The sequence below is a fragment of the Nymphalis io genome, chromosome 22, assembly GCF_905147045.1.
Source record: "Nymphalis io chromosome 22, ilAglIoxx1.1, whole genome shotgun sequence".
NCBI classification, from domain to species: Eukaryota; Metazoa; Arthropoda; class Insecta; order Lepidoptera; family Nymphalidae; genus Nymphalis; species Nymphalis io.
In genome coordinates, this window is record NC_065909.1 from 4127987 (window position 1) to 4140488 (window position 12502).

The following is a 12502-nucleotide window of genomic DNA, read 5'->3' on the forward strand; positions in this document are numbered from 1 at the left end:
AGATTTTATGTCCCTTGTGCCTGTAATTACACTGGCTCACTCACCCTTCAAACCGGAACACAACAATATCAAGTATTTCTGTTTTGCGGTAAAATATCTGATGAGTGGGTGGTACCTACCTAGACGAGCTTGCACAAAGCCCTACCACCAGTAATACGCCATTCGTTCACGAATCCTCAACGATAACGATTATCGTAGATTATTTAAGATTTTGACAAATAAATTCTGCCATTACTCGTCTTGTGGTTGGAATAGTCTACATATTCTTAAGCTAAATCGTATTTATAACTTGCTCCGACCTTTTTACGATACGTTTCCATTTTTACGATTCCACTAAATATTTTTACGTGTTTCTTCCTCGTATTGGGTGGTCGTGGAGACATACTAGTTCCCAACTGTGACTCTAATCGACGTATCTTTAAATCAAGCTTATATATATTTAAATAAGTATCATCACGAAGTCTTATTTGTTCAGAGTGGAAATATGCATAGCATATTCTAATAAAAGACAGAATAGATAATAAACGTACCTTAGATTTATACAGTAACAGCCTGAGAATGTCCCACTGCTGCGCTAAGGCCTCCTCTCCCTTTTTGAGGAGAAGTTTTGGAGCTTATACCACCACGCTGCTCCAATGCGGGTTTTAGATTTACACATTCTATGTAATTTACAAATAATTCCGTTATATTGTGCATTACGAACAGTTATTTATAATTTTTTTTTTTTAATTATTAACTATTTATGTATATGCACTTTAATTTTACTTCCTATAACAATCAGGCGATATTTGGAACGCCATTTTTTAGCTTTTATAAATATCCTAGTAAAAAAAGTGAGGAAACCTGCATGTGTCTAATTTCATTGAAATTATGCCACATGTGTATTCTACCCGCATTGGAGCAGCATGGTGGAATAAGCTCCAAACCTTCTCCTCAAAAAGGAGAGGAGGCTAAGCCCAACTGTGGGACATTAACATGCTGCTACTGAAATATCGTAGAGTATTCTAGATCTCGACCAAATTTCCAATGACATTGCGTCAATTGAAATTCAAAGTTGCTTATTTTTCTGTACTAATCCTGTGGTTGGGATAGGCTATGTAGTATAATATGTTTTGTCGTGTACATTTTATGAGATACTATTTTTGGTCCGCGTCTTTGTCCTCAAGTTAGGGGGAGGGCTACGTGTTTAGTATAAAAAAGTAATCCATGTCATTACTTGTGTTCAAATCTTGATTGATACCAAATTTGATCATAATCGGTTCAGTGGTTTAGCCGGGAATGCGTTTTAGACAGGCGGCAGCTACCATCGCATTGTTCATATTAGTATAAGTAAAATTAAAATTAAGTAAGTACAAGTATCCGCTATAATAGATAAAATTTAGTTTTATTAAGGGAAATGTACAGTAATTTTAGTCATTTTTTGTCCGCTATCTAACGCGAAAATATTTTTTTGAATCGGGTTGGTAGGTACAGAGGTTAATTCGCGCTAACAAACAAACTCTTCAGCTTTATATAATGTCATAAAAATAATAATACAATTAATTAATTACGAGTAGCTTTTTTATATTTTTTATTTTAAAATGAAATATTGTATTTCCTTGAGTATTGTTCGTAAGATTGTACCGACAGCCTGTTTTTTTTTATTTTGGCACGAAAGTAAGCCGTGCTTGAGTGAGGGTCGTAAAAATACAACCCTCATTTTACTCTTCAACGCTATAACGTAATATTGCGCTCACGAATGGCCGCTACCTTTGTTTCTTACTTCCAAATATTTCTTTATGACTTCGCTCGACTCGTTTATTTATCGTTTTAACCTTTAAAGCCTATTGTTATCCACTGGTTTCCTTGTTTTTATGATTACCTCGAAAGATTTCAAAAGAAAAGAATTAATATTGACGAAATGTTGTTGCGAATTTATGCTTTTCGTACCTATTTACATTATTTTTTCCCCTCAAGACAAGTTTTCAAAAATCTATTGTAATATAATAATAACACGAAAAAGTTTCTTTGTTTTCGAAAAATGTTTAGGGATTTACGAATTACAATTCGATATGAAAGCTTTTTGTTCGTACGAGTTGAAACCAATTGCATTGTTTCTCTTTATCTGACGTTTATAATGCAAAATGCATGAACATTTAGATATTTGAGTTTAAATATAAATAGTTTTAAATGCTTTTATTTCTGCGATAATTGCGCCTTCAAGTCTGCAACCTTATTTATTATGACATATATAAACGAATATGCAGTTTAATATTATCGTAACAACCCATTAATGACCCTCTGCTAAGTGAGCTCCTATAAAAAGCTCTATAAAAAAGTTAGTCCACCACGCAGATCTGATGTAGGTTGGTGGATAGAGGACACATAATATGAGCAGACAATCCGACACAAACATATAATATCTTTAATATTGTGAGCCAGCTATGTTCGATTAAGATCTACCTTCCTTGTCCTTCCCGCTTGTCCATTTCGGCTCCATAATATAGTTTAAATACTATAAATGTATGTACATATGTATTCCCGCCATTATAATTTAGTAAATAAATCACATTACAATAGATTGCGAAGTGAATTTAGTTTTTTTATCGTATTTTTTAAATCTATTATGTATGAATCCTATTTTCGAAGTCAATAATATGTGTATTTGATAACATTATTGTTGGGAAGATTAAAACGTACAACAATGAAAACTGCTGGTGTGACAAGCGAAGCGCCCTACATCTCTCGGTGTCGGTTACGATTCAGATATTACGTATTACGTAAACTGACACGTAACCTCGTTCGTACTAGTTAACTCTCTAATTATAGATTATTAATTAACTATCAGGTATTTTCTAAACTCAGAAAAATACTCTTGTGCCTGCATACTCGCTCACTCGATCTTGAAACCGAAAAACGATGACAGCATTTATGTTTAGTGGTGGAATAAATAAATAGAGACCACCCAGACGGGTCCACAATCCCTATCATCAGGTAGTATGACTAATTGAGATTAGTAAGTAATTAAGTAAATATAATACTAGTAAGGATAGCTATAATGATTATTAAAATATTATTAGTTAAAATAACAAAGGCACCATTCGCAAATAACACTGTGCTTTTTTTGTTATCTCTAAATACATATATTTCAGTATTGTATATGCGTTGTCATGCAAATCCTGATAGCGGGCAGCAGCGCTATTAGTGAAAAATTTCCTGCCATTGCGGTCACCAACCCGCCTGCCAAGCGTGGTGACTAAGGCAAATACTCCCCTATGAGCGATGACACAAATTCAAGGCCCCTAATTTTGCGGACTGCCCAAGATCGGGATGGTTGACGTTCTATGGGGGAGGCTTTCGTCCAGCAGTGGACGGCAAAAGGCTGAAAAAAAATCCCTTTTCAATTAATATCATTCTAGAAATATATTTGAAAACAGTAAATAGATTTAATACGTAAATAATAATAATAATAATAATAATCACCCGCTCATTATACACCCGTATTAAGTGCTCCATTAATTGTACGCATACGCAATTACGCGTAGGCATACGCATACTAGGGTTATCGTTACCAATCAAGCGGCAATGCCATGTGACGGGGAGTCAGAGAAGCATGTCATGTTGTTATTGCTTGGCTTGTTCAGTTTGTTAAAATGGTTTTATTTACCGTATCGATAAAAAAAGAAGTTAATACTTTTCATATATTAATAAATGAGGTGACGATAATGCCTAACTGAAAAACTGAAACAATTGAAGATTTAGCGAGATTCGGAGATGGTTTTTAGTATAAAATAATACATATTATAATATAAGTACCTGCGATTTGCAGTTTTGTGAGTTGTTCTTGTAATATAATATCTATAATTGTTTGTCGAAAATTATGATAAATATATTTTTTTATGATCTTAGATTTTCTTCATGGTTTAAGATGAAACAATGTTGAATATATAAACATGGTGTCGTTAAAACGATAACAATATAAAAGTGCTATGTATGGGTGTGTGTGCGCGTTACATTGTATTAGTATATAATACGAAGTTATGTTTGTAGATCGCTGAGAAATGAACTAAGGAGTTCTGAATAGTCTTGTACATTGTAATATGTTTTTTTTATAATGAGAAACTGCTACATGTTGTGGGAGATAGAGGCCAGCGATCAATTGCCTTCGCGTCGTTTGCCATCCTACTTGTTTTTTATTTTTATTTTAAAAGATCGTCACCTGATGGTATGTGGTCACCTTAGCCTATAAACATTGGTGCTGTTATAAATATTCAGTATTCATACGTCGCCGATGCGATGCGCCCCCTTGTTAACTAAGTTAAGTTCCTTGTGCCCGTAGTTAAGCCATTACACCAATCCTTTAATAGAACCTGCGGTGCCATTCTGTAAGAATTCACTTAATTACTCACCCGTGAAATATTGACGACCGACTCAATGTGATGTACTATTTAAATGCGTGTATCCTTGAAATGTTTTAATTATTACGGTCAATGTCGCATATTACCTTCTGACATTTGACGACTATTTTTTCCGATGAGTCTCGAGTCTGTTCTTACAGAATAATATTCCTATATAAATGTATAAACATTTTTATGCACATCAATGGTTTGTTAGTACAATGCGGGTGGGAGTCCAATGAGGTCACCTTATCTCGTCAGTACTGACCTTCGTTTTTGTGTCACTGCCATTGTTTATTTTGACTGTTATAATATTAACAGCGTTGCATAGTGTTTTTATCCTAATTTGTTTATATTGGTAACTTTTAAATTGTAAGAAATGTTAGTTTATAATAAATTTTGGATGAGTGTATGTCTTTGTAAATGTGGGAAGGGCGCATATTGTTTTAATATAACGGCCAAATTCAGTTTCAACCGATCGATAAACCGTTCCATATCTACACTTTATACAATTGTATAACGCTTTGTCTTTTTGTTGAACGCGCTAGTCTCTGGAACTACAATTCAGATTACAAAAAAAAAAAGTTAGCATTTGATAGCCCGATAATTAAGAAGGATCCTTTCTAATATTGTAAATGCGAAAGTGAATTTGTTTGTTTGTTTGTTACGCTTTCACGCTTTAACTACTCAACCGAAAATCATGAAATTTAAAATAAAAAAAGATTTGATATCATAGCAGCACAACACTAACACGTGTCAGTAGTAACAACTATTTTGGTTTTTTTTTTCCTTTTTTATGGTTTGCTTGTCACTAGGCTGCATTGTCGAGTTACCTTTGCCTGAACAATGGGGAACACGTCTAGCGATTGTCTACTTCTCCTGCCTCGACAATAATGTACTATTATTAAACATAAAGACATTCACGTATTGTAAGATATGAATAACGTAAAACTACTTAAGATGCACAATAAGGCGACCTTATCGCTAAGTACCAATCTTAAAGACAAATTTACGGACTCGAGACCAAGTTATAAACGTAAGAGCGGTGCGTCTTATATTACTAGCTATCTCTGTCCAGGCTTCGCACGGCTTGAATAAGAGCCTACATAAAAATGTATATATTGTAATACACAATATAACTCTATTGGTTTAAAATGAACTCAATTATTTTATTGTATTTATAATGTAAATATTTATGCAATTATGCTAGTAGATTTGTATTTTAGCCCAAACGGATAAACGACTAATAAGATTACCCAGTAAAATATATGACCTTATATATATAGTCAAAGCTGGCCATCCCCAGTGGTAAGAGCGCGTGAATCTTAACCGATGATCTTGATTTCAAACCCGGGCAAGCGCCACTGAATTTTCATGTGATTAGTTTGTAATTATAACTCATCTCGTGCTTGACGGTGAAGGAAAACATCGTGAGGAAACCTTCATGTGTATAATTTCACTGAAATTCTGCCACATGTGGTGCAATAAGCTCCAAAAACCTTCTCCTCAAAAAGGCAGAGGAGGCCTTAGCCCAGCAGTGGGACATTCACAGGCTGTTACTGTATATATTGTCGAGTATGTAACATCGAGGTCTCCTTCATTTATATACTTATATCTTATAAACAAGTAATAATGTTTGTTCATATCTTTCCTTTTGAGTATTTACGAAAAAATTAATATAGCTATATAAGCATCTCAACATTATGTTCCGTTTGTCAATTTGACAACTGTCAATCGATAACGCAACAAGTCATAAGAAAAGCGTTTGTATAGTATAATGATTTTCTTTACATGCATAAAATATTTATATCAGTGTCATGTTTGTTTATGGTATATAACTTTTAAATAAAACGTTGGGGAGGATTGTGGTCTTAGGTTAATAATGCTACGAGATCATATGTACTTGAAATAAACGTTTTTAAAATATATAATTATTTCATTAATGGAAGGATTTAAAATAAATTCGATATATGAATACTTTATTTATTTTTGTATCATTATATGTGATAATTTAACCAGGATATTGATTGAATCCCAAGTGTATAGAAAAATTAGCTCTGTTAACTTTGATGTAACTGATTCTTTCACAATTGCATCATTACGACAAATGATTGCACGATCGTTTCGCAATGTTATAATCACTTCGGCTCACCGTTCGATTCGATGACTACATAATTTATTAGGATTCGATTCCCATGTTATAATACCCTTTACATTAAAAAGGTCACGTCGCCGTGCGAAGTTAGACATTATCAGTGTACATTTAATATTGTTGTGTAATAGTTCATCGAACTAAGTTTTTTGCGTATCGTTCACGAGTTGTCGAGTTTTTATCTTGATGCTGGGAGGACCGTCCTTATTTGTAATAAGTGCATCGAACTCAAGGCTAAGATAGTTGGACATTTGCTAAAATATAAATACTATACAAACAGTTAAGTTTTAATTTTTGTTTTCTATTATCTATAAAAACATTTCAACACCCTTTTCTACTCTGCCTTTGTCGTTCTCTATTGGAAATAAGAGTAGAAAAATAAATGGTCGAACCAAGCAAATTAATATATGTATATATATATTTGTCTTAAATTTTCAATCATTTGAGACAAATAGTATCATTATTTAATTAACTCCTTATCACGCGATTTCGAAATGTGTCTGGTAAATTTCTGTCGCATGTGTATTTGAGAATTTTTTATATTTTTTAAATGGGGATTTGTGGGGCTCAACCGTGTCCAAGGCGCCGAGTGCGCCCTAAACATCGAGAAATACATTAAAAAAGCATCGGTACCCTTTCCGTCTTAATGAGGAGCGCCACAGGATCGCTTGCGCATGCTGCCGTGACGAGAGTATAGGAGACCTTTGTCCAGCATTGGGACTTGTTATGTTGTTACCAATTGACTTAGAAATCATCTTCCATTGTATATACTTATAGTTTACGCCCGTTAGGTACCCAATGTACTTTTCAGCTTCCAATTTTAGCTAACTTTTTTTAAAGTAAGATATACTTTTTTGTATTTTGTGTTGTATGCCTTATTCATATTCACGTTACGTACACTTTTGTCTAAAATATTCCTCTTGATTCGATATCAATTATTTTTTTGTCGAAAATTTTATCTTAAATTATTATGCAAGATACCTAATAACATTTAAAGCTATGAGAGATCTCAATGCGTTAGAAAGCACAATGTGAAAACTCAAACACATCGTTTCTAACGTGCTAAAATCTATCTAAACAATTACAGCTTCAATTTAACAGTCTGTCTTACAAAGATTTCTCAACGATCATTGTTCTTTTCATTACAAATATTTACAATTATCTGAATCGCTAATTGCCATCAACACGATACACGGAATGCTTTCGATGTATTTACTGTGTTTTCAACGACTGGTTCGTCGTTCTAGTAACTAGCTAGAGATCCTGGGTTCGAATCCCGATTCGAGCCAGTCAAGGTTTATAGGTTTTTCTCGCAAGAAATTTTCTGTATCAGCCCGTTGTTTGAAACAATTTTCAAACAACGGGCTGCTACAGAACATTGATATTAATTCCGTGCCATGGAAATAACGTAAAAATGTTGTAGTAGCATTCGGTATTCTTTATTCTCAAAAGAAATACTTAGAAAACTATATAAGTACATTTAAATTTACATATTGTATATGTGTATCGAAATCAGCCAAAAAAGAACTCATCGCTTTTTTGCACATTTATATTTAAAAAGAAACTACGCTGGAGAGATCAAATGTAAAGATTTGCCAAATAAACGGTCAATGTGTTTGGAATTCGAAATATCAAGTTCGAAGTAACGACTTCCAAATTAATGTTAAAAACGGGCAGGTTTCCTAATTCGCAGGCCTCACGTTCCAATCTCGTCGCGGACGAACTGTAATTAGTAATATCCTTTGGAATAGCGTTCTTAATCATAATTATTATGTTTTTATTATAGAAGCCTTTGCTTAATGGATTAACGCGATTACATTCACAAGTATTTGTCTCAAACGGGGCCAATTCGTCCATATGGACAAAGCAGTCTAGGCTCTTCCTTTGATAAGTTCCTCTGAGCTTCCTTGGCCTGAGTAAGTAAAAATGTAGTGTTTATTTTGTGTTACTCGAGTAACTTTAGGTGTTAGTCACAAGCGGAGATCCTATGATCCTGCAGCGCAGAGGCAGACGTCACTAAGTCCACATTCTTTTAAGTCTAATTCGTGAACGTCACTTCAGAATCGAGCTATTGACCTCAAACTTGGGGTGTGTCTATCATAGTTTCGGTAGGGTCACTTTAAAAACAATTGATTAATAAACGTACACATGTTTTTGAGATATGTGGGCATTCATATCAATCAACAAAATATGTATCAAATAAATATCGAGGATTTTTTCATCACAATTAAAAATCATATATTATGTATGTAATCATTGCATTTATTTCCTTGCCCCGGGGTTCAAAATAAGTTCCTGTATAAATATTATGATAATCGATTTATATACAGCATACGACGTGAAATCGTAACAGAGTTAAGTTTTGCATTTATTATAAACTATTTTTCGCTTGAAGCTTCGCTCGTGCTACTGGCAGGAGTGAGATATAAAAAGTAGCCTACAAACTTCCTGGAAGTTCAAGCTTGCTTCATACCAAATTTTATCAATAACGGTTCAGATGTTTAGTCGTGAAAGTGTAACAGATAGACTGAGTTACTTCCTCATTTACAATATTATTGTAGATAGTTACAGTAAATTAACATTATATCTAATCTCTTCTCGCCTCAAAAAGTAGAGCTAACGTTTATATTGCAGGTTTGTAGGTATACACGTGGTAGAATTTCGTCAGACCCATGTAGGTTTTCTCACGATGTTCTTCCTTCGAGAACAAAATGAATTATAATCACGTAATTTGAATTATTTTACCATCGCGACACATTAAATTTAGTATTATTTTAAATTGTATTGAAAACTAAGAAAAATCTACGTATATATTTGAAGAATGACGAAGCATGACGTCATACTTTGTGACCTTCAATAATTCGGTTAGTTCTCGGATTTTACACTATTGCATGTAATAATTAAATGTAAGGTCGTTCATTGTTAACGTAAAACAGATAAATAGAATCTTTGTTGTTATATGAGCTGGTTCGCAGCAGGTCGACTATCGCCACTCGCCTATTTAACCTCTCCAGTATATGGTTTTTAGATTTCGTCGTTTTAGGTTAAAATTCCGAGTCGAGCTGTAACATTATTTGGTTGATTTTGACCTAGAGATAGAGATTATCAGCGAGTACGTACTTAACTACGTAACGTAGGCTGTATTTTATTTACAAAAATATTAAAGATCCCACGGAAATTGCAATAATGTAAACCAAGGTATCAACATTTTTCTTATAAAATATCTACTAAGATAGATTTTTAAACCCGGACGAAGTCGGGCTGGCCCCTAGTCGTTTATATAATCTTAATTTTTTACTGTTTTTTTGACATTTGTTTTGAATGTATGCAAGTAAATGAATCTACAAATTAATTCAATTCCTATAAAATATAGAAGCCTAATACGACTATAAGCCGAGATGGCCTAGTGGTTAGAACGCGTCATTCTTCGATCGAATCGTGGTTTCAAACCTGGGCAAGCACCACTAAATTTTCATGTGCTTAATTTGTGTTTATAATTCATCTCGTGCTTAACGGTGAAGGAAAACTTCGTGAGGAAATCTGCATGTGTCTAATTTCACTGAAATTCTGCCACATGTATAGAATACACAAAACAACCCGCATGTAGCATTGTGTTGGAATAAGCTCCAAACCTCCTCAAAAGGGAGAGGAGGCCTTAGCCCAGCAGTGGGACATTAACAGGCTGTTACTAATACGTACTTTATTTTATTTTATAAATAATTATTTTTTGATGTGTGACTACGACTTCTCAAATATAATTTGTAACATTCAATTCACTAAGAATTCTTACATCTCAATTGAAATTGTCGTTTGTAATCTTGAAGATACAATAAACTTAGTAGTTACTGTTTCTCTTAAATGAATTTTGTAATTATTTATACAGTGTGGTTATTCGTATTTGTATATTTTTTGTACCACCTGCCTAAAAGTTACATCTGTCCATAAGGTTTTTAAAGTGATCTAGAACAAATCGCTACTTAGCAATAACGCCGCCATATTGAACAAACATGTATTTTGTGACAACTGCTGCTGTATTTCTTTTTTTATGTTTGTGGTGTAAAATAAAAGAGTATCTGTTTTTCTATCTATATAAAATCATCATCTTTATATCCTTACCTTATGTAATAAGCGTCATATTTCAATGTTTTAACATATAATATCAGTATATTAATCAAAATAATTTAATACATATATTAAGTAATATCTTAATTGCTGTACTATGAAACTGTTCAGAATAAAACAGTATAAACAAAAACTATAATGGCGTAATTGTTATAAATAAACAATTGAAACAAATTCTAAAGGTCGAATGTTTGTTTCTAAACTGCACTTCGATTTCGGTCTTTTTTTAGTCTGTGTGGAACTCTTGACATTTATAAATTTCAATTTCTTATCCATTATGTGATATTTATATTTTATGGTTTGCGTTCTATGGGGGGCTTTCGCGCAGCAGTGGACGGCAAAAGGCTGATACAAAAAAAATAAAAATATATATATTTTATAAATAGAAATGGATGTTGGAATATCGGCTTAAGATTTCAATATAGATTGACTGATCGACATGAAAGTTAGGATATTTATTACTTTTTGGGGGAGAAGTTGGCGTTAAAAAATATAAAGCATGTTTACACTTCAAATAAAAACTATCTTATATACCAAGGAAATTGTAATAGACCTTGGAGCTATACTGTACCCAACGCAATAGGAACCAAAGCAATCGTTTCATATATAAAAAAAGTTATCGCACTCGGACATATACATAATATATACATTAACATACATGAATAATACACAGATGAATTGACACAATACCTTTTTCGAAATCAGTTAAACTGCGAATTCGACCTTACATATTAACATTTGTAAACATAAACGGCCTTGCTTTTATAATCGTTCATTAACTGGTAATTAGATAAACCGCCCCGTGTTCCGTGTCTACTTCTTTCGATGTCAAATCAATAATCGCGAAATATTATTATAATAGTATTTAACTAAGTAGCCTTAAATTTTTAGGTTTACATTTGTTAATGATTACATATAATTATAAAATTACTTATATATTGATTATATTAGTATTAGTAGGACTTGTGTAAACACGAGTCGTGCTTCCCTTTCAATTAGGTCGTAATACTATATAAAATTTTTGGAAGGTAAAAAAATTAAAAGTGAAGTAATAGCTTGTAATTGTCCTACTACTAAGCTAAGTTAGTTTTGATCACGCTGCTCCAATGCGACACATGCAGGTTTCCTCGCAATGTTTAAACACATGAAACTTCAGCAGTAATTGGCTTGATTTCGAACCCGCAATCTTCGTTTAAGATTTACGTGTTTTAACCACCAGGCCTTCTTAACTGATTACTGTCACCACAATTCAAAAATAGCTTCACACTGTTTACATTGTGTGCTAGTAAATCTATGTCAAATGTACGACCTGAATTTTTATAGAACACGAAAATTCGAAAACCCTTTGTCTCTATTGGAAATCATTCACTCCTTTGTTTTTTTTTTTTGTAGAAAAAGATCATTGTTCATGATTGGCTTGTACAGTCATACACGACAGCTGGACGATAATAATCCTTAAAGTTATCGTGATAAGGTCTGTTCGTTTCAGCTGTTTATAATAAATAAACTACAGCGGTCTTTGTGTCAAACGCCGAGACCTATTTGGAAACGGTCTGTTTACTTTTAAGATTGACAACAAATACGAACAGCGCTCTTTTCGCTTTTATATTTAAATATAGCGATATTTATTACCTTGTTTTTATAAAAACATTATTTTCTTTCTTATTTGTTCAAGGATTTATAATAACCGTATAATCTCGTTAATGCTTCGTGTTAATTTCGTGTTCATTTACAAAATGAATATAACTTATGACATCACTGACATAACGTCCTCATTAACCGAAAATTGAACGTCATTAACATTTCCTCGAATGAAACTGCAACGTCCCGTAGTGAGCGCGTCAAAATTATT

General features: G+C 33.2%; 1 protein-coding gene across 7 annotated transcripts in view; it reads left to right on the top strand.

The window, feature by feature from the left end:
* Window positions 1–12502, top strand: part of LOC126777343 (anillin) — a 67317-nt gene that overhangs the window by 11122 nt on the left and 43693 nt on the right. The window lies entirely within an intron of this gene.